Source organism: Hyperolius riggenbachi, chromosome 6 (genome assembly GCF_040937935.1).
Source record: "Hyperolius riggenbachi isolate aHypRig1 chromosome 6, aHypRig1.pri, whole genome shotgun sequence".
Lineage (NCBI taxonomy): Eukaryota > Metazoa > Chordata > Amphibia > Anura > Hyperoliidae > Hyperolius > Hyperolius riggenbachi.
The window spans coordinates 12,161,492-12,180,658 of NC_090651.1; the positions used below are offsets into that span (position 1 = coordinate 12,161,492).

At 38.1% G+C, this 19,167-nt stretch overlaps 27 non-coding genes across 27 annotated transcripts; all 27 read left to right on the forward strand.

Moving 5' to 3' along the window:
- Positions 1-475: 475 nt before the first annotated feature.
- TRNAF-GAA (transfer RNA phenylalanine (anticodon GAA)) lies at positions 476-548 on the forward strand. Its single transcript has one exon. It is a non-coding gene; the product is annotated as a tRNA-Phe (tRNA).
- A 600-nt stretch (positions 549-1,148) lies between these two features.
- On the forward strand, positions 1,149-1,221 carry TRNAF-GAA (transfer RNA phenylalanine (anticodon GAA)). The gene has a single exon. It is a non-coding gene; the product is annotated as a tRNA-Phe (tRNA).
- Positions 1,222-1,883: 662 nt separating this feature from the next.
- TRNAF-GAA (transfer RNA phenylalanine (anticodon GAA)) lies at positions 1,884-1,956 on the forward strand. The gene has a single exon. It is a non-coding gene; the product is annotated as a tRNA-Phe (tRNA).
- A 599-nt stretch (positions 1,957-2,555) lies between these two features.
- Positions 2,556-2,628, forward strand: TRNAF-GAA (transfer RNA phenylalanine (anticodon GAA)). Its single transcript has one exon. It is a non-coding gene; the product is annotated as a tRNA-Phe (tRNA).
- Positions 2,629-3,228: 600 nt separating this feature from the next.
- On the forward strand, positions 3,229-3,301 carry TRNAF-GAA (transfer RNA phenylalanine (anticodon GAA)). Its single transcript has one exon. It is a non-coding gene; the product is annotated as a tRNA-Phe (tRNA).
- A 599-nt stretch (positions 3,302-3,900) lies between these two features.
- On the forward strand, positions 3,901-3,973 carry TRNAF-GAA (transfer RNA phenylalanine (anticodon GAA)). Its single transcript has one exon. It is a non-coding gene; the product is annotated as a tRNA-Phe (tRNA).
- Positions 3,974-4,573: 600 nt separating this feature from the next.
- Positions 4,574-4,646, forward strand: TRNAF-GAA (transfer RNA phenylalanine (anticodon GAA)). The gene has a single exon. It is a non-coding gene; the product is annotated as a tRNA-Phe (tRNA).
- Positions 4,647-5,246: 600 nt separating this feature from the next.
- On the forward strand, positions 5,247-5,319 carry TRNAF-GAA (transfer RNA phenylalanine (anticodon GAA)). The gene has a single exon. It is a non-coding gene; the product is annotated as a tRNA-Phe (tRNA).
- A 600-nt stretch (positions 5,320-5,919) lies between these two features.
- Positions 5,920-5,992, forward strand: TRNAF-GAA (transfer RNA phenylalanine (anticodon GAA)). Its single transcript has one exon. It is a non-coding gene; the product is annotated as a tRNA-Phe (tRNA).
- Positions 5,993-6,591: 599 nt separating this feature from the next.
- Positions 6,592-6,665, forward strand: TRNAF-GAA (transfer RNA phenylalanine (anticodon GAA)). The gene has a single exon. It is a non-coding gene; the product is annotated as a tRNA-Phe (tRNA).
- Positions 6,666-7,467: 802 nt separating this feature from the next.
- On the forward strand, positions 7,468-7,540 carry TRNAF-GAA (transfer RNA phenylalanine (anticodon GAA)). Its single transcript has one exon. It is a non-coding gene; the product is annotated as a tRNA-Phe (tRNA).
- A 597-nt stretch (positions 7,541-8,137) lies between these two features.
- On the forward strand, positions 8,138-8,210 carry TRNAF-GAA (transfer RNA phenylalanine (anticodon GAA)). Its single transcript has one exon. It is a non-coding gene; the product is annotated as a tRNA-Phe (tRNA).
- Positions 8,211-8,810: 600 nt separating this feature from the next.
- TRNAF-GAA (transfer RNA phenylalanine (anticodon GAA)) lies at positions 8,811-8,883 on the forward strand. The gene has a single exon. It is a non-coding gene; the product is annotated as a tRNA-Phe (tRNA).
- Positions 8,884-9,483: 600 nt separating this feature from the next.
- On the forward strand, positions 9,484-9,556 carry TRNAF-GAA (transfer RNA phenylalanine (anticodon GAA)). Its single transcript has one exon. It is a non-coding gene; the product is annotated as a tRNA-Phe (tRNA).
- Positions 9,557-10,156: 600 nt separating this feature from the next.
- Positions 10,157-10,229, forward strand: TRNAF-GAA (transfer RNA phenylalanine (anticodon GAA)). The gene has a single exon. It is a non-coding gene; the product is annotated as a tRNA-Phe (tRNA).
- A 600-nt stretch (positions 10,230-10,829) lies between these two features.
- Positions 10,830-10,902, forward strand: TRNAF-GAA (transfer RNA phenylalanine (anticodon GAA)). Its single transcript has one exon. It is a non-coding gene; the product is annotated as a tRNA-Phe (tRNA).
- A 597-nt stretch (positions 10,903-11,499) lies between these two features.
- TRNAF-GAA (transfer RNA phenylalanine (anticodon GAA)) lies at positions 11,500-11,572 on the forward strand. Its single transcript has one exon. It is a non-coding gene; the product is annotated as a tRNA-Phe (tRNA).
- A 599-nt stretch (positions 11,573-12,171) lies between these two features.
- On the forward strand, positions 12,172-12,244 carry TRNAF-GAA (transfer RNA phenylalanine (anticodon GAA)). The gene has a single exon. It is a non-coding gene; the product is annotated as a tRNA-Phe (tRNA).
- A 600-nt stretch (positions 12,245-12,844) lies between these two features.
- On the forward strand, positions 12,845-12,917 carry TRNAF-GAA (transfer RNA phenylalanine (anticodon GAA)). The gene has a single exon. It is a non-coding gene; the product is annotated as a tRNA-Phe (tRNA).
- Positions 12,918-13,517: 600 nt separating this feature from the next.
- Positions 13,518-13,590, forward strand: TRNAF-GAA (transfer RNA phenylalanine (anticodon GAA)). Its single transcript has one exon. It is a non-coding gene; the product is annotated as a tRNA-Phe (tRNA).
- A 597-nt stretch (positions 13,591-14,187) lies between these two features.
- TRNAF-GAA (transfer RNA phenylalanine (anticodon GAA)) lies at positions 14,188-14,260 on the forward strand. The gene has a single exon. It is a non-coding gene; the product is annotated as a tRNA-Phe (tRNA).
- A 600-nt stretch (positions 14,261-14,860) lies between these two features.
- On the forward strand, positions 14,861-14,933 carry TRNAF-GAA (transfer RNA phenylalanine (anticodon GAA)). The gene has a single exon. It is a non-coding gene; the product is annotated as a tRNA-Phe (tRNA).
- Positions 14,934-15,595: 662 nt separating this feature from the next.
- Positions 15,596-15,668, forward strand: TRNAF-GAA (transfer RNA phenylalanine (anticodon GAA)). The gene has a single exon. It is a non-coding gene; the product is annotated as a tRNA-Phe (tRNA).
- Positions 15,669-16,268: 600 nt separating this feature from the next.
- On the forward strand, positions 16,269-16,341 carry TRNAF-GAA (transfer RNA phenylalanine (anticodon GAA)). Its single transcript has one exon. It is a non-coding gene; the product is annotated as a tRNA-Phe (tRNA).
- A 597-nt stretch (positions 16,342-16,938) lies between these two features.
- Positions 16,939-17,011, forward strand: TRNAF-GAA (transfer RNA phenylalanine (anticodon GAA)). The gene has a single exon. It is a non-coding gene; the product is annotated as a tRNA-Phe (tRNA).
- A 600-nt stretch (positions 17,012-17,611) lies between these two features.
- TRNAF-GAA (transfer RNA phenylalanine (anticodon GAA)) lies at positions 17,612-17,684 on the forward strand. Its single transcript has one exon. It is a non-coding gene; the product is annotated as a tRNA-Phe (tRNA).
- A 598-nt stretch (positions 17,685-18,282) lies between these two features.
- On the forward strand, positions 18,283-18,355 carry TRNAF-GAA (transfer RNA phenylalanine (anticodon GAA)). The gene has a single exon. It is a non-coding gene; the product is annotated as a tRNA-Phe (tRNA).
- The last annotated feature ends 812 nt before the right edge of the window (positions 18,356-19,167 follow it).

The following is a 19,167-nucleotide window of genomic DNA, read 5'->3' on the forward strand; positions in this document are numbered from 1 at the left end:
TGGATTTAACACAATACCTCTGGTCACATCAAATATTTCAAGACTGCAAGAAAAGAGGACATACAGTCAACTTAAAAGAGACAAACATTTCTTAATGAATATATATCAAAGAAAATATAGGACACATATAGAGTAGATAATTTACCTGAATAAAAGGTACTAGATTGGAGATTTATCTCATGGGAAGTCATAAATACAGCTGCATTTACCTGAATAAAAGGTACTAGATTGGAGGTTTGTCTTATGGGAACTCATAAATACAGCTGCAGGAGGGCAAAAAATTCAAAAATGTTTCTCAGGAAAGGTATTTGAACCCAAGTCTACAGGACACATGCAACCTGCATGGAGCGCCTTAGACCCTCTAACCACACCGACAACGCGCCACTGCTACTACGACTCAGAAAATATCATGAGTCTTTGCCTGCACAGGACACTTGTGCTGAAAAAAAAATCACACAAACTGTGATGCAATGTAGCCGAAATAGCTCAGTTGGGAGAGCGTTAGACTGAAGATCTAAAGGTCCCTGGTTCGATCCCGGGTTTTGGCATGATATCTTATTGTTAGAAAAAACTTAGTAAAATAAAGCCAAATTCAGACTACACCCGGAACTCGGCAAGATAAACTGATTCTCAATACAGAAACGTCCTGATTGAACCAGACAAAATAGAGACATGGATTTAACACAATACCTCTGGTCACATCAAATATTTCAAGACTGCAAGAAAAGAGGACATACAGTCAACATAAAAGAGACAAACATTTCTTAATGAATATATATCAAAGAAAATATAGGACACATATAGAGTAGATAATTTACCTGAATAAAAGGTACTAGATTGGAGATTTATCTCATGGGAAGTCATAAATACAGCTGCATTTACCTGAATAAAAGGTACTAGATTGGAGGTTTGTCTTATGGGAACTCATAAATACAGCTGCAGGAGGGCAAAAAATTCAAAAATGTTTCTCAGGAAAGGTATTTGAACCCAAGTCTACAGGACACATGCAACCTGCATGGAGCGCCTTAGACCCTCTAACCACACCGACAACGCACCACTGCTACTACGACTCAGAAAATATCATGAGTCTTTGCCTGCACAGGACACTTGTGCTGAAAAAAAAATCACACAAACTGTGATGCAATGTAGCCGAAATAGCTCAGTTGGGAGAGCGTTAGACTGAAGATCTAAAGGTCCCTGGTTCGATCCCGGGTTTCGGCATGATATCTTATTGTTAGAAAAAACTTAGTAAAATAAAGCCAAATTCAGACTACACCCGGAACTCGGCAAGATAAACTGATTCTCAATACAGAAACGTCCTGATTGAACCAGACAAAATAGAGACATGGATTTAACACAATACCTCTGGTCATCAAATATTTCAAGACTGCAAGAAAAGAGGACATACAGTCAACTTAAAAGAGACAAACATTTCTTAATGAATATATATCAAAGAAAATATAGGACACATATAGAGTAGATCATTTACCTGAATAAAAGGTACTAGATTGGAGATTTATCTCATGGGAAGTCATAAATACAGCTGCATTTACCTGAATAAAAGGTACTAGATTGGAGATTTATCTCATGGGAAGTCATAAATACAGCTGCATTTACCTGAATAAAAGGTACTAGATTGGAGGTTTGTCTTATGGGAACTCATAAATACAGCTGCAGGAGGGCAAAAAATTCAAAAATGTTTCTCAGGAAAGGTATTTGAACCCAAGTCTACAGGACACATGCAACCTGCATGGAGCGCCTTAGACCCTCTAACCACACCGACAATGCACCACTGCTACTACGACTCAGAAAATATCATGAGTCTTTGCCTGCACAGGACACTTGTGCTGAAAAAAAAATCACACAAACTGTGATGCAATGTAGCCGAAATAGCTCAGTTGGGAGAGCGTTAGACTGAAGATCTAAAGGTCCCTGGTTCGATCCCGGGTTTTGGCATGATATCTTATTGTTAGAAAAAACTTAGTAAAATAAAGCCAAATTCAGACTACACCCGGAACTCGGCAAGATAAACTGATTCTCAATACAGAAACGTCCTGATTGAACCAGACAAAATAGAGACATGGATTTAACACAATACCTCTGGTCACATCAAATATTTCAAGACTGCAGGAAAAGAGGACATACAGTCAACTTAAAAGAGACAAACATTTCTTAATGAATATATATCAAAGAAAATATAGGACACATATAGAGTAGATAATTTACCTGAATAAAAGGTACTAGATTGGAGATTTATCTCATGGGAAGTCATAAATACAGCTGCATTTACCTGAATAAAAGGTACTAGATTGGAGGTTTGTCTTATGGGAACTCATAAATACAGCTGCAGGAGGGCAAAAAATTCAAAAATGTTTCTCAGGAAAGGTATTTGAACCCAAGTCTACAGGACACATGCAACCTGCATGGAGCACCTTAGACCCTCTAACCACACCGACAACACACCACTGCTACTACAACTCATAAAATATCATGAGTCTTTTCCTGCACGGGACACTTGTGCTGAAAAAAAATCACACAAACTGTGATGCAATGTAGCCGAAATAGCTTAGTTGGGAGAGCGTTAGACTGAAGATCTAAAGGTCCCTGGTTCGATCCCGGGTTTCGGCATGATATCTTATTGTTAGAAAAAACTTAGTAAAATAAAGCCAAATTCAGACTACACCCGGAACTCGGCAAGATAAACTGATTCTCAATACAGAAACGTCCTGATTGAACCAGACAAAATAGAGACATGGATTTAACACAATACCTCTGGTCACATCAAATATTTCAAGACTGCAAGAAAAGAGGACATACAGTCAACTTAAAAAAGACAAACATTTCTTAATGAATATATATCAAAGAAAATATAGGACACATATAGAGTAGATAATTTACCTGAATAAAAGGTACTAGATTGGAGATTTATCTTATGGGAAGTCATAAATACAGCTGCATTTACCTGAATAAAAGGTACTAGATTGGAGGTTTGTCTTATGGGAACTCATAAATACAGCTGCAGGAGGGCAAAAAATTCAAAAATGATTGTCAGGAAAGGTATTTGAACCCAAGTCTACAAGACACATGCAACCTGCATGGAGCGCCTTAGACCCTCTAACCGCACCGACAACACACCGCAGCTACTACGACTCAGAAAATATCATGAGTCTTTGCCTGCACAGGACACTTGTGCTGAAAAAAAAATCACACAAACTATAAAGCAATGTAGCCGAAATAGCTCAGTTGGGAGAGCGTTAGACTGAAGATCTAAAGGTCCCTGGTTCGATCCCGGGTTTCGGCATGATATCTTATTGTTAGAAAAAACTTAGTAAAATAAAGCCAAATTCAGACTACACCCGGAACTCGGCAAGATAAACTGATTCTCAATACAGAAACGTCCTGATTGAACCAGACAAAATAGAGACATGGATTTAACACAATACCTCTGGTCACATCAAATATTTCAAGACTGCAAGAAAAGAGGACATACAGTCAACTTAAAAGAGACAAACATTTCTTAATGAATATATATCAAAGAAAATATAGGACACATATAGAGTAGATAATTTACCTGAATAAAAGGTACTAGATTGGAGATTTATCTCATGGGAAGTCATAAATACAGCTGCATTTACCTGAAAAAAGGTACTAGATTGGAGGTTTGTCTTATGGGAACTCATAAATACAGCTGCAGGAGGGCAAAAAATTCAAAAATGTTTCTCAGGAAATGTATTTGAACCCAAGTCTACAGGACACATGCAACCTGCATGGAGCGCCTTAGACCCTCTAACCACACCGACAACGCACCACTGCTACTACGACTCAGAAAATATCATGAGTCTTTGCCTGCACAGGACACTTGTGCTGAAAAAAAAATCACACAAACTGTGATGCAATGTAGCCGAAATAGCTCAGTTGGTAGAGCGATAGACTGAAGATCTAAAGGCCCCTGGTTCGATCCCGGGTTTCGGCATGATATCTTATTGTTAGAAAAAACTTAGTAAAATAAAGCCAAATTCAGACTACACCCGGCTCTCGGCAAGATAAACTGATTCTCAATACAGAAACGTCCTGATTGAACCAGACAAAATAGAGACATGGATTTAACACAATACCTCTGGTCACATCAAATATTTCAAGACTGCAAGAAAAGAGGACATACAGTCAACTTAAAAGAGACAAACATTTCTTAATGAATATATATCAAAGAAAATATAGGACACATATAGAGTAGATAATTTACCTGAATAAAAGGTACTAGATTGGAGATTTATCTCATGGGAAGTCATAAATACAGCTGCATTTACCTGAATAAAAGGTACTAGATTGGAGGTTTGTCTTATGGGAACTCATAAATACAGCTGCAGGAGGGCAAAAAATTCAAAAATGATTGTCAGGAAAGGTATTTGAACCCAAGTCTACAAGACACATGCAACCTGCATGGAGCGCCTTAGACCCTCTAACCGCACCGACAACACACCGCAGCTACTACGACTCAGAAAATATCATGAGTCTTTGCCTGCACAGGACACTTGTGCTGAAAAAAAAATCACACAAACTATAAAGCAATGTAGCCGAAATAGCTCAGTTGGGAGAGCGTTAGACTGAAGATCTAAAGGTCCCTGGTTCGATCCCGGGTTTCGGCATGATATCTTATTGTTAGAAAAAACTTAGTAAAATAAAGCCAAATTCAGACTACACCCGGAACTCGGCAAGATAAACTGATTCTCAATACAGAAACGTCCTGATTGAACCAGACAAAATAGAGACATGGATTTAACACAATACCTCTGGTCACATCAAATATTTCAAGACTGCAAGAAAAGAGGACATACAGTCAACTTAAAAGAGACAAACATTTCTTAATGAATATATATCAAAGAAAATATAGGACACATATAGAGTAGATAATTTACCTGAATAAAAGGTACTAGATTGGAGATTTATCTCATGGGAAGTCATAAATACAGCTGCATTTACCTGAATAAAAGGTACTAGATTGGAGGTTTGTCTTATGGGAACTCATAAATACAGCTGCAGGAGGGCAAAAAATTCAAAAATGTTTCTCAGGAAAGGTATTTGAACCCAAGTCTACAGGACACATGCAACCTGCATGGAGCGCCTTAGACCCTCTAACCACACCGACAACGCACCACTGCTACTACGACTCAGAAAATATCATGAGTCTTTGCCTGCACAGGACACTTGTGCTGAAAAAAAAATCACACAAACTGTGATGCAATGTAGCCGAAATAGCTCAGTTGGTAGAGCGATAGACTGAAGATCTAAAGGCCCCTGGTTCGATCCCGGGTTTCGGCATGATATCTTATTGTTAGAAAAAACTTAGTAAAATAAAGCCAAATTCAGACTACACCCGGCTCTCGGCAAGATAAACTGATTCTCAATACAGAAACGTCCTGATTGAACCAGACAAAATAGAGACATGGATTTAACACAATACCTCTGGTCACATCAAATATTTCAAGACTGCAAGAAAAGAGGACATACAGTCAACTTAAAAGAGACAAACATTTCTTAATGAATATATATCAAAGAAAATATAGGACACATATAGAGTAGATAATTTACCTGAATAAAAGGTACTAGATTGGAGATTTATCTCATGGGAAGTCATAAATACAGCTGCATTTACCTGAATAAAAGGTACTAGATTGGAGGTTTGTCTTATGGGAACTCATAAATACAGCTGCAGGAGGGCAAAAAATTCAAAAATGTTTCTCAGGAAAGGTATTTGAACCCAAGTCTACAAGACACATGCAACCTGCATGGAGCGCCTTAGACCCTCTAACCACACCGACAACACACCGCAGCTACTACGACTCAGAAAATATCATGAGTCTTTGCCTGCACAGGACACTTGTGCTGAAAAAAAAATCACACAAACTATAAAGCAATGTAGCCGAAATAGCTCAGTTGGGAGAGCGTTAGACTGAAGATCTAAAGGTCCCTGGTTCGATCCCGGGTTTCGGCATGATATCTTATTGTTAGAAAAAACTTAGTAAAATAAAGCCAAATTCAGACTACACCCGGAACTCGGCAAGATAAACTGATTCTCAATACAGAAACGTCCTGATTGAACCAGACAAAATAGAGACATGGATTTAACACAATACCTCTGGTCACATCAAATATTTCAAGACTGCAAGAAAAGAGGACATACAGTCAACTTAAAAGAGACAAACATTTCTTAATGAATATATATCAAAGAAAATATAGGACACATATAGAGTAGATAATTTACCTGAATAAAAGGTACTAGATTGGAGATTTATCTCATGGGAAGTCATAAATACAGCTGCATTTACCTGAATAAAAGGTACTAGATTGGAGGTTTGTCTTATGGGAACTCATAAATACAGCTGCAGGAGGGCAAAAAATTCAAAAATGTTTCTCAGGAAAGGTATTTGAACCCAAGTCTACAGGACACATGCAACCTGCATGGAGCGCCTTAGACCCTCTAACCACACCGACAACGCACCACTGCTACTACGACTCAGAAAATATCATGAGTCTTTGCCTGCACAGGACACTTGTGCTGAAAAAAAAATCACACAAACTGTGATGCAATGTAGCTGAAATAGCTCAGTTGGGAGAGCGTTAGACTGAAGATCTAAAGGTCCCTGGTTCGATCCCGGGTTTCGCAATGATATCTTATTGTTAGAAAAAACTTAGTAAAATAAAGCCAAATTCAGACTACACCCGGAACTCGGCAAGATAAACTGATTCTCAATACAGAAACGTCCTGATTGAACCAGACAAAATAGAGACATGGATTTAACACAATACCTCTGGTCATCAAATATTTCAAGACTGCAAGAAAAGAGGACATACAGTCAACTTAAAAGAGACAAACATTTCTTAATGAATATATATCAAAGAAAATATAGGACACATATAGAGTAGATCATTTACCTGAATAAACTGATTCTCAATACAGAAATGTCCTGATTGAACCAGACAGAAAAGAGACATGGATTTAACACAATACCTCTGGTCACATCAAATATTTCAAGACTGCAAGAAAAGAGGACATACAGTCAACTTAAAAGAGACAAACATTTCTTAATGAATATATATCAAAGAAAATATAGGACACATATAGAGTAGATAATTTACTTGAATAAAAGGTACTAGATTGGAGATTTATCTCATGGGAAGTCATAAATACAGCTGCATTTACCTGAATAAAAGGTACTAGATTGGAGGTTTGTCTTATGGGAACTCATAAATACAGCTGCAGGAGGGCAAAAAATTCAAAAATGATTGTCAGGAAAGGTATTTGAACCCAAGTCTACAGGACACATGCAACCTGCATGGAGCGCCTTAAACCCTCTAACCACACCGACAACACACCACTGCTACTACGACTCAGAAAAGATCATGAGTCTTTGCCTGCACAGGACACTTCTGCTGAAAAAAAAATCACACAAACTGTGATGCAACGGAGCCAAAATAGCTCAGTTGGGAGAGCGTTAGACTGAAGATCTAAAGGTCCCTGGTTCGATCCCGGGTTCCGGCATGATACCTTATTGTTAGAAAAAACGTAGTAAAATAAAGCCAAATTCAGACTACACCCGGAACTCGGCAAGATAAACTGATTCTCAATACAGAAACGTCCTGATTGAACCAGACAAAATAGAGACATGGATTTAACACAATACCTCTGGTCATCAAATATTTCAAGACTGCAAGAAAAGAGGACATACAGTCAACTTAAAAGAGACAAACATTTCTTAATGAATATATATCAAACAAAATATAGGACACATATAGAGTAGATAATTTACCTGAATAAAAGGTACTAGATTGGAGATTTATCTCATGGGAAGTCATAAATACAGCTGCATTTACCTGAATAAAAGGTACTAGATTGGAGGTTTGTCTTATGGGAACTCATAAATACAGCTGCAGGAGGGCAAAAAATTCAAAAATGTTTCTCAGGAAAGGTATTTGAACCCAAGTCTACAGGACACATGCAACCTGCATGGAGCACCTTAGACCCTCTAACCACACCGACAACACACCACTGCTACTACAACTCATAAAATATCATGAGTCTTTTCCTGCACGGGACACTTGTGCTGAAAAAAAATCACACAAACTGTGATGCAATGTAGCCGAAATAGCTCAGTTGGGAGAGCGTTAGACTGAAGATCTAAAGGTCCCTGGTTCGATCCCGGGTTTCGGCATGATATCTTATTGTTAGAAAAAACTTAGTAAAATAAAGCCAAATTCAGGCTACACCCGGAACTCGGCAAGATAAACTGATTCTCAATACAGAAACGTCCTGATTGAACCAGACAAAATAGAGACATGGATTTAACACAATACCTCTGGTCACATCAAATATTTCAAGACTGCAAGAAAAGAGGACATACAGTCAACTTAAAAGAGACAAACATTTCTTAATGAATATATATCAAAGAAAATATAGGACACATATAGAGTAGATAATTTACCTGAATAAAAGGTACTAGATTGGAGATTTATCTCATGGGAAGTCATAAATACAGCTGCATTTACCTGAATAAAAGGTACTAGATTGGAGGTTTGTCTTATGGGAACTCATAAATACAGCTGCAGGAGGGCAAAAAATTCAAAAATGTTTCTCAGGAAAGGTATTTGAACCCAAGTCTACAGGACACATGCAATCTGCATGGAGCGCCTTAGACCCTCTAACCACACCGACAACACACCACTGCTACTACGACTCAGAAAATATCATGAGTCTTTGCCTGCACAGGACACTTGTGCTGAAAAAAAAATCACACAAACTGTGATGCAATGTAGCCGAAATAGCTCAGTTGGGAGAGCGTTAGACTGAAGATCTAAAGGTCCCTGGTTCGATCCCGGGTTTCGGCATGATATCTTATTGTTAGAAAAAACTTAGTAAAATAAAGCCAAATTCAGACTACACCCGGAACTCGGCAAGATAAACTGATTCTCAATACAGAAACGTCCTGATTGAACCAGACAAAATAGAGACATGGATTTAACACAATACCTCTGGTCACATCAAATATTTCAAGACTGCAAGAAAAGAGGACATACAGTCAACTTAAAAAAGACAAACATTTCTTAATGAATATATATCAAAGAAAATATAGGACACATATAGAGTAGATAATTTACCTGAATAAAAGGTACTAGATTGGAGATTTATCTCATGGGAAGTCATAAATACAGCTGCATTTACCTGAATAAAAGGTACTAGATTGGAGGTTTGTCTTATGGGAACTCATAAATACAGCTGCAGGAGGGCAAAAAATTCAAAAATGTTTCTCAGGAAAGGTATTTGAACCCAAGTCTACAGGACACATGCAACCTGCATGGAGCACCTTAGACCCTCTAACCACACCGACAACACACCACTGCTACTACAACTCATAAAATATCATGAGTCTTTTCCTGCACGGGACACTTGTGCTGAAAAAAAAATCACACAAACTGTGATGCAATGTAGCCGAAATAGCTCAGTTGGGAGAGCGTTAGACTGAAGATCTAAAGGTCCCTGGTTCGATCCCGGGTTTCGGCATGATATCTTATTGTTAGAAAAAACTTAGTAAAATAAAGCCAAATTCAGACTACACCCGGAACTCGGCAAGATAAACTGATTCTCAATACAGAAACGTCCTGATTGAACCAGACAAAATAGAGACATGGATTTAACACAATACCTCTGGTCACATCAAATATTTCAAGACTGCAAGAAAAGAGGACATACAGTCAACTTAAAAAAGACAAACATTTCTTAATGAATATATATCAAAAAAAAAATAGGACACATATAGAGTAGATAATTTACCTGAATAAAAGGTACTAGATTGGAGATTTATCTCATGGGAAGTCATAAATACAGCTGCATTTACCTGAATAAAAGGTACTAGATTGGAGGTTTGTCTTATGGGAACTCATAAATACAGCTGCAGGAGGGCAAAAAATTCAAAAATGATTGTCAGGAAAGGTATTTGAACCCAAGTCTACAAGACACATGCAACCTGCATGGAGCGCCTTAGACCCTCTAACCACAACGATAACACACCGCTGCTACTACGACTCAGAAAATATCATGAGTCTTTGCCTGCACAGGACACTTGTGCTGAAAAAAAAATCACACAAACTATAAAGCAATGTAGCCGAAATAGCTCAGTTGGGAGAGCGTTAGACTGAAGATCTAAAGGTCCCTGGATCGATCCCGGGTTTCGGCATGATATCTTATTGTTAGAAAAAACTTAGTAAAATAAAGCCAAATTCAGACTACACCCGGAACTCGGCAAGATAAACTGATTCTCAATACAGAAATGTCCTGATTGAACCAGACAGAAAAGAGACATGGATTTAACACAATACCTCTGGTCACATCAAATATTTCAAGACTGCAAGAAAAGAGGACATACAGTCAACTTAAAAGAGACAAACATTTCTTAATGAATATATATCAAAGAAAATATAGGACACATATAGAGTAGATAATTTACTTGAATAAAAGGTACTAGATTGGAGATTTATCTCATGGGAAGTCATAAATACAGCTGCATTTACCTGAATAAAAGGTACTAGATTGGAGGTTTGTCTTATGGGAACTCATAAATACAGCTGCAGGAGGGCAAAAAATTCAAAAATGATTGTCAGGAAAGGTATTTGAACCCAAGTCTACAGGACACATGCAACCTGCATGGAGCGCCTTAGACCCTCTAACCACACCGACAACACACCACTGCTACTACGACTCAGAAAAGATCATGAGTCTTTGCCTGCACAGGACACTTCTGCTGAAAAAAAAATCACACAAACTGTGATGCAACGGAGCCAAAATAGCTCAGTTGGGAGAGCGTTAGACTGAAGATCTAAAGGTCCCTGGTTCGATCCCGGGTTCCGGCATGATACCTTATTGTTAGAAAAAACGTAGTAAAATAAAGCCAAATTCAGACTACACCCGGAACTCGGCAAGATAAACTGATTCTCAATACAGAAACGTCCTGATTGAACCAGACAAAATAGAGACATGGATTTAACACAATACCTCTGGTCATCAAATATTTCAAGACTGCAAGAAAAGAGGACATACAGTCAACTTAAAAGAGACAAACATTTCTTAATGAATATATATCAAACAAAATATAGGACACATATAGAGTAGATAATTTACCTGAATAAAAGGTACTAGATTGGAGATTTATCTCATGGGAAGTCATAAATACAGCTGCATTTACCTGAATAAAAGGTACTAGATTGGAGGTTTGTCTTATGGGAACTCATAAATACAGCTGCAGGAGGGCAAAAAATTCAAAAATGTTTCTCAGGAAAGGTATTTGAACCCAAGTCTACAGGACACATGCAACCTGCATGGAGCACCTTAGACCCTCTAACCACACCGACAACACACCACTGCTACTACAACTCATAAAATATCATGAGTCTTTTCCTGCACGGGACACTTGTGCTGAAAAAAAATCACACAAACTGTGATGCAATGTAGCCGAAATAGCTCAGTTGGGAGAGCGTTAGACTGAAGATCTAAAGGTCCCTGGTTCGATCCCGGGTTTCGGCATGATATCTTATTGTTAGAAAAAACTTAGTAAAATAAAGCCAAATTCAGACTACACCCGGAACTCGGCAAGATAAACTGATTCTCAATACAGAAACGTCCTGATTGAACCAGACAAAATAGAGACATGGATTTAACACAATACCTCTGGTCACATCAAATATTTCAAGACTGCAAGAAAAGAGGACATACAGTCAACTTAAAAGAGACAAACATTTCTTAATGAATATATATCAAAGAAAATATAGGACACATATAGAGTAGATAATTTACCTGAATAAAAGGTACTAGATTGGAGATTTATCTCATGGGAAGTCATAAATACAGCTGCATTTACCTGAATAAAAGGTACTAGATTGGAGGTTTGTCTTATGGGAACTCATAAATACAGCTGCAGGAGGGCAAAAAATTCAAAAATGTTTCTCAGGAAAGGTATTTGAACCCAAGTCTACAGGACACATGCAACCTGCATGGAGCACCTTAGACCCTCTAACCACACCGACAACACACCACTGCTACTACAACTCATAAAATATCATGAGTCTTTTCCTGCACGGGACACTTGTGCTGAAAAAAAATCACACAAACTGTGATGCAATGTAGCCGAAATAGCTCAGTTGGGAGAGCGTTAGACTGAAGATCTAAAGGTCCCTGGTTCGATCCCGGGTTTCGGCATGATATCTTATTGTTAGAAAAAACTTAGTAAAATAAAGCCAAATTCAGACTACACCCGGAACTCGGCAAGATAAACTGATTCTCAATACAGAAACGTCCTGATTGAACCAGACAAAATAGAGACATGGATTTAACACAATACCTCTGGTCACATCAAATATTTCAAGACTGCAAGAAAAGAGGACATACAGTCAACTTAAAAAAGACAAACATTTCTTAATGAATATATATCAAAAAAAAAATAGGACACATATAGAGTAGATAATTTACCTGAATAAAAGGTACTAGATTGGAGATTTATCTCATGGGAAGTCATAAATACAGCTGCATTTACCTGAATAAAAGGTACTAGATTGGAGGTTTGTCTTATGGGAACTCATAAATACAGCTGCAGGAGGGCAAAAAATTCAAAAATGATTGTCAGGAAAGGTATTTGAACCCAAGTCTACAAGACACATGCAACCTGCATGGAGCGCCTTAGACCCTCTAACCACAACGATAACACACCGCTGCTACTACGACTCAGAAAATATCATGAGTCTTTGCCTGCACAGGACACTTGTGCTGAAAAAAAAATCACACAAACTATAAAGCAATGTAGCCGAAATAGCTCAGTTGGGAGAGCGTTAGACTGAAGATCTAAAGGTCCCTGGATCGATCCCGGGTTTCGGCATGATATCTTATTGTTAGAAAAAACTTAGTAAAATAAAGCCAAATTCAGACTACACCCGGAACTCGGCAAGATAAACTGATTCTCAATACAGAAATGTCCTGATTGAACCAGACAGAAAAGAGACATGGATTTAACACAATACCTCTGGTCACATCAAATATTTCAAGACTGCAAGAAAAGAGGACATACAGTCAACTTAAAAGAGACAAACATTTCTTAATGAATATATATCAAAGAAAATATAGGACACATATAGAGTAGATAATTTACTTGAATAAAAGGTACTAGATTGGATATTTATCTCATGGGAAGTCATAAATACAGCTGCATTTACCTGAATAAAAGGTACTAGATTGGAGGTTTGTCTTATGGGAACTCATAAATACAGCTGCAGGAGGGCAAAAAATTCAAAAATGATTGTCAGGAAAGGTATTTGAACCCAAGTCTACAGGACACATGCAACCTGCATGGAGCGCCTTAGACCCTCTAACCACACCGACAACACACCACTGCTACTACGACTCAGAAAAGATCATGAGTCTTTGCCTGCACAGGACACTTCTGCTGAAAAAAAAATCACACAAACTGTGATGCAACGGAGCCAAAATAGCTCAGTTGGGAGAGCGTTAGACTGAAGATCTAAAGGTCCCTGGTTCGATCCCGGGTTCCGGCATGATACCTTATTGTTAGAAAAAACGTAGTAAAATAAAGCCAAATTCAGACTACACCCGGAACTCGGCAAGATAAACTGATTCTCAATACAGAAACGTCCTGATTGAACCAGACAAAATAGAGACATGGATTTAACACAATACCTCTGGTCATCAAATATTTCAAGACTGCAAGAAAAGAGGACATACAGTCAACTTAAAAGAGACAAACATTTCTTAATGAATATATATCAAACAAAATATAGGACACATATAGAGTAGATAATTTACCTGAATAAAAGGTACTAGATTGGAGATTTATCTCATGGGAAGTCATAAATACAGCTGCATTTACCTGAATAAAAGGTACTAGATTGGAGGTTTGTCTTATGGGAACTCATAAATACAGCTGCAGGAGGGCAAAAAACTCAAAAATGTTTCTCAGGAAAGGTATTTGAACCCAAGTCTACAGGACACATGCAACCTGCATGGAGCGCCTTAGACCCTCTAACCACACCGACAACACACCACTGCTACTACAACTCATAAAATATCATGAGTCTTTTCCTGCACGGGACACTTGTGCTGAAAAAAAATCACACAAACTGTGATGCAATGTAGCCGAAATAGCTCAGTTGGGAGAGCGTTAGACTGAAGATTTAAAGGTCCCTGGTTCGATCCCGGGTTTCGGCATGATATCTTATTGTTAGAAAAAACTTAGTAAAATAAAGCCAAATTCAGACTACACCCGGAACTCGGCAAGATAAACTGATTCTCAATACAGAAACGTCCTGATTGAACCAGACAAAATAGAGACATGGATTTAACACAATACCTCTGGTCACATCAAATATTTCAAGACTGCAAGAAAAGAGGACATACAGTCAACTTAAAAGAGACAAACATTTCTTAATGAATATATATCAAAGAAAATATAGGACACATATAGAGTAGATAATTTACCTGAATAAAAGGTACTAGATTGGAGATTTATCTCATGGGAAGTCATAAATACAGCTGCATTTACCTGAATAAAAGGTACTAGATTGGAGGTTTGTCTTATGGGAACTCATAAATACAGCTGCAGGAGGGCAAAAAATTCAAAAATGTTTCTCAGGAAAGGTATTTGAACCCAAGTCTACAGGACACATGCAATCTGCATGGAGCGCCTTAGACCCTCTAACCACACCGACAACGCACCACTGCTACTACGACTCAGAAAATATCATGAGTCTTTGCCTGCACAGGACACTTGTGCTGAAAAAAAAATCACACAAACTGTGATGCAATGTAGCCGAAATAGCTCAGTTGGGAGAGCGTTAGACTGAAGATCTAAAGGTCCCTGGTTCGATCCCGGGTTTCGGCATGATATCTTATTGTTAGAAAAAACTTAGTAAAATAAAGCCAAATTCAGACTACACCCGGAACTCGGCAAGATAAACTGATTCTCAATACAGAAACGTCCTGATTGAACCAGACAAAATAGAGACATGGATTTAACACAATACCTCTGGTCATCAAATATTTCAAGACTGCAAGAAAAGAGGACATACAGTCAACTTAAAAGAGACAAACATTTCTTAATGAATATATATCAAAGAAAATATAGGACACATATAGAGTAGATAATTTACCTGAATAAAAGGTACTAGATTGGAGATTTATCTCATGGGAAGTCATAAATACAGCTGCATTTACCTGAATAAAAGGTACTAGATTGGAGATTTATCTCATGGGAAGTCATAAATACAGCTGCATTTACCTGAATAAAAGGTACTAGATTGGAGGTTTGTCTTATGGGAACTCATAAATACAGCTGCAGGAGGGCAAAAAATTCAAAAATGATTGTCAGGAAAGGTATTTGAACCCAAGTCTACAAGACACATGCAACCTGCATGGAGCGCCTTAGACCCTCTAACCACAACGATAACACACCGCTGCTACTACGACTCAGAAAATATCATGAGTCTTTGCCTGCACAGGACACTTGTGCTGAAAAAAAAATCACACAAACTATAAAGCAATGTAGCCGAAATAGCTCAGTTGGGAGAGCGTTAGACTGAAGATCTAAAGGTCCCTGGATCGATCCCGGGTTTCGGCATGATATCTTATTGTTAGAAAAAACTTAGTAAAATAAAGCCAAATTCAGACTACACCCGGAACTCGGCAAGATAAACTGATTCTCAATACAGAAATGTCCTGATTGAACCAGACAGAAAAGAGACATGGATTTAACACAATACCTCTGGTCACATCAAATATTTCAAGACTGCAAGAAAAGAGGACATACAGTCAACTTAAAAGAGACAAACATTTCTTAATGAATATATATCAAAGAAAATATAGGACACATATAGAGTAGATAATTTACTTGAATAAAAGGTACTAGATTGGAGATTTATCTCATGGGAAGTCATAAATACAGCTGCATTTACCTGAATAAAAGGTACTAGATTGGAGGTTTGTCTTATGGGAACTCATAAATACAGCTGCAGGAGGGCAAAAAATTCAAAAATGATTGTCAGGAAAGGTATTTGAACCCAAGTCTACAGGACACATGCAACCTGCATGGAGCGCCTTAGACCCTCTAACCACACCGACAACACACCACTGCTACTACGACTCAGAAAAGATCATGAGTCTTTGCCTGCACAGGACACTTCTGCTGAAAAAAAAATCACACAAACTGTGATGCAACGGAGCCAAAATAGCTCAGTTGGGAGAGCGTTAGACTGAAGATCTAAAGGTCCCTGGTTCGATCCCGGGTTCCGGCATGATAACTTATTGTTAGAAAAAACGTAGTAAAATAAAGCCAAATTCAGACTACACCCGGAACTCGGCAAGATAAACTGATTCTCAATACAGAAACGTCCTGATTGAACCAGACAAAATAGAGACATGGATTTAACACAATACCTCTGGTCATCAAATATTTCAAGACTGCAAGAAAAGAGGACATACAGTCAACTTAAAAGAGACAAACATTTCTTAATGAATATATATCAAAGAAAATATAGGACACATATAGAGTAGATAATTTACCTGAATAAAAGGTACTAGATTGGAGATTTATCTCATGGGAAGTCATAAATACAGCTGCATTTACCTGAATAAAAGGTACTAGATTGGAGGTTTGTCTTATGGGAACTCATAAATACAGCTGCAGGAGGGCAAAAAATTCAAAAATGTTTCTCAGGAAAGGTATTTGAACCCAAGTCTACAGGACACATGCAACCTGCATGGAGCGCCTTAGACCCTCTAACCACACCGACAACAAACCACTGCTACTACAACTCATAAAATATCATGAGTCTTTTCCTGCACGGGACACTTGTGCTGAAAAAAAATCACACAAACTGTGATGCAATGTAGCCGAAATAGCTCAGTTGGGAGAGCGTTAGACTGAAGATCTAAAGGTCCCTGGTTCGATCCCGGGTTTCGGCATGATATCTTATTGTTAGAAAAAACTTAGTAAAATAAAGCCAAATTCAGACTACACCCGGAACTCGGCAAGATAAACTGATTCTCAATACAGAAACGTCCTGATTGAACCAGACAAAATAGAGACATGGATTTAACACAATACCTCTGGTCACATCAAATATTTCAAGACTGCAAGAAAAGAGGACATACAGTCAACTTAAAAGAGACAAACATTTCTTAATGAATATATATCAAAGAAAATATAGGACACATATAGAGTAGATAATTTACCTGAATAAAAGGTACTAGATTGGAGATTTATCTCATGGGAAGTCATAAATACAGCTGCATTTACCTGAATAAAAGGTACTAGATTGGAGGTTTGTCTTATGGGAACTCATAAATACAGCTGCAGGAGGGCAAAAAATTCAAAAATGTTTCTCAGGAAAGGTATTTGAACCCAAGTCTACAGGACACATGCAATCTGCATGGAGCGCCTTAGACCCTCTAACCACACCGACAACGCACCACTGCTACTACGACTCAGAAAATATCATGAGTCTTTGCCTGCACAGGACACTTGTGCTGAAAAAAAAATCACACAAACTGTGATGCAATGTAGCCGAAATAGCTCAGTTGGGAGAGCGTTAGACTGAAGATCTAAAGGTCCCTGGTTCGATCCCGGGTTTCGGCATGATATCTTATTGTTAGAAAAAACTTAGTAAAATAAAGCCAAATTCAGACTACACCCGGAACTCGGCAAGATAAACTGATTCTCAATACAGAAACGTCCTGATTGAACCAGACAAAATAGAGACATGGATTTAACACAATACCTCTGGTCATCAAATATTTCAAGACTGCAAGAAAAGAGGACATACAGTCAACTTAAAAGAGACAAACATTTCTTAATGAATATATATCAAAGAAAATATAGGACACATATAGAGTAGATAATTTACCTGAATAAAAGGTACTAGATTGGAGATTTATCTCATGGGAAGTCATAAATACACCTGCATTTACCTGAATAAAAGGTACTAGATTGGAGGTTTGTCTTATGGGAACTCATAAATACAGCTGCAGGAGGGCAAAAAATTCAAAAATGTTTCTCAGGAAAGGTATTTGAACCCAAGTCTACAGGACACATGCAACCTGCATGGAGCACCTTAGACCCTCTAACCACACCGACAACGCACCACTGCTACTACGACTCAGAAAATATCATGAGTCTTTGCCTGCACAGGACACTTGTGCTGAAAAAAAAATCACACAAACTGTGATGCAATGTAGCCGAAATAGCTCAGTTGGGAGAGCGTTAGACTGAAGATCTAAAGGTCCCTGGTTCGATCCCGGGTTCCGGCATGATACCTTATTGTTAGAAAAAACGTAGTAAAATAAAGCCAAATTCAGACTACACCCGGAACTCGGCAAGATAAACTGATTCTCAATACAGAAACGTCCTGATTGAACCAGACAAAATAGAGACATGGATTTAACACAATACCTCTGGTCATCAAATATTTCAAGACTGCAAGAAAAGAGGACATACAGTCAACTTAAAAGAGACAAACATTTCTTAATGAATATAGCTCAGTTGGGAGAGCGTTAGACTGAAGATCTAAAGGTCCCTGGTTCGATCCCGGGTTCCGGCATGATACCTTATTGTTAGAAAAAACGTAGTAAAATAAAGCCAAATTCAGACTACACCCGGAACTCGGCAAGATAAACTGATTCTCAATACAGAAACGTCCTGATTGAACCAGACAAAATAGAGACATGGATTTAACACAATACCTCTGGTCATCAAATATTTCAAGACTGCAAGAAAAGAGGACATACAGTCAACTTAAAAGAGACAAACATTTCTTAATGAATATATATCAAAGAAAATATAGGACACATATAGAGTAGATAATTTACCTGAATAAAAGGTACTAGATTGGAGATTTATCTCATGGGAAGTCATAAATACAGCTGCATTTACCTGAATAAAAGGTACTAGATTGGAGGTTTGTCTTATGGGAACTCATAAATACAGCTGCAGGAGGGCAAAAAATTCAAAAATGTTTCTCAGGAAAGGTATTTGAACCCAAGTCTACAGGACACATGCAACCTGCATGGAGCACCTTAGACCCTCTAACCACACCGACAACGCACCACTGCTACTACGACTC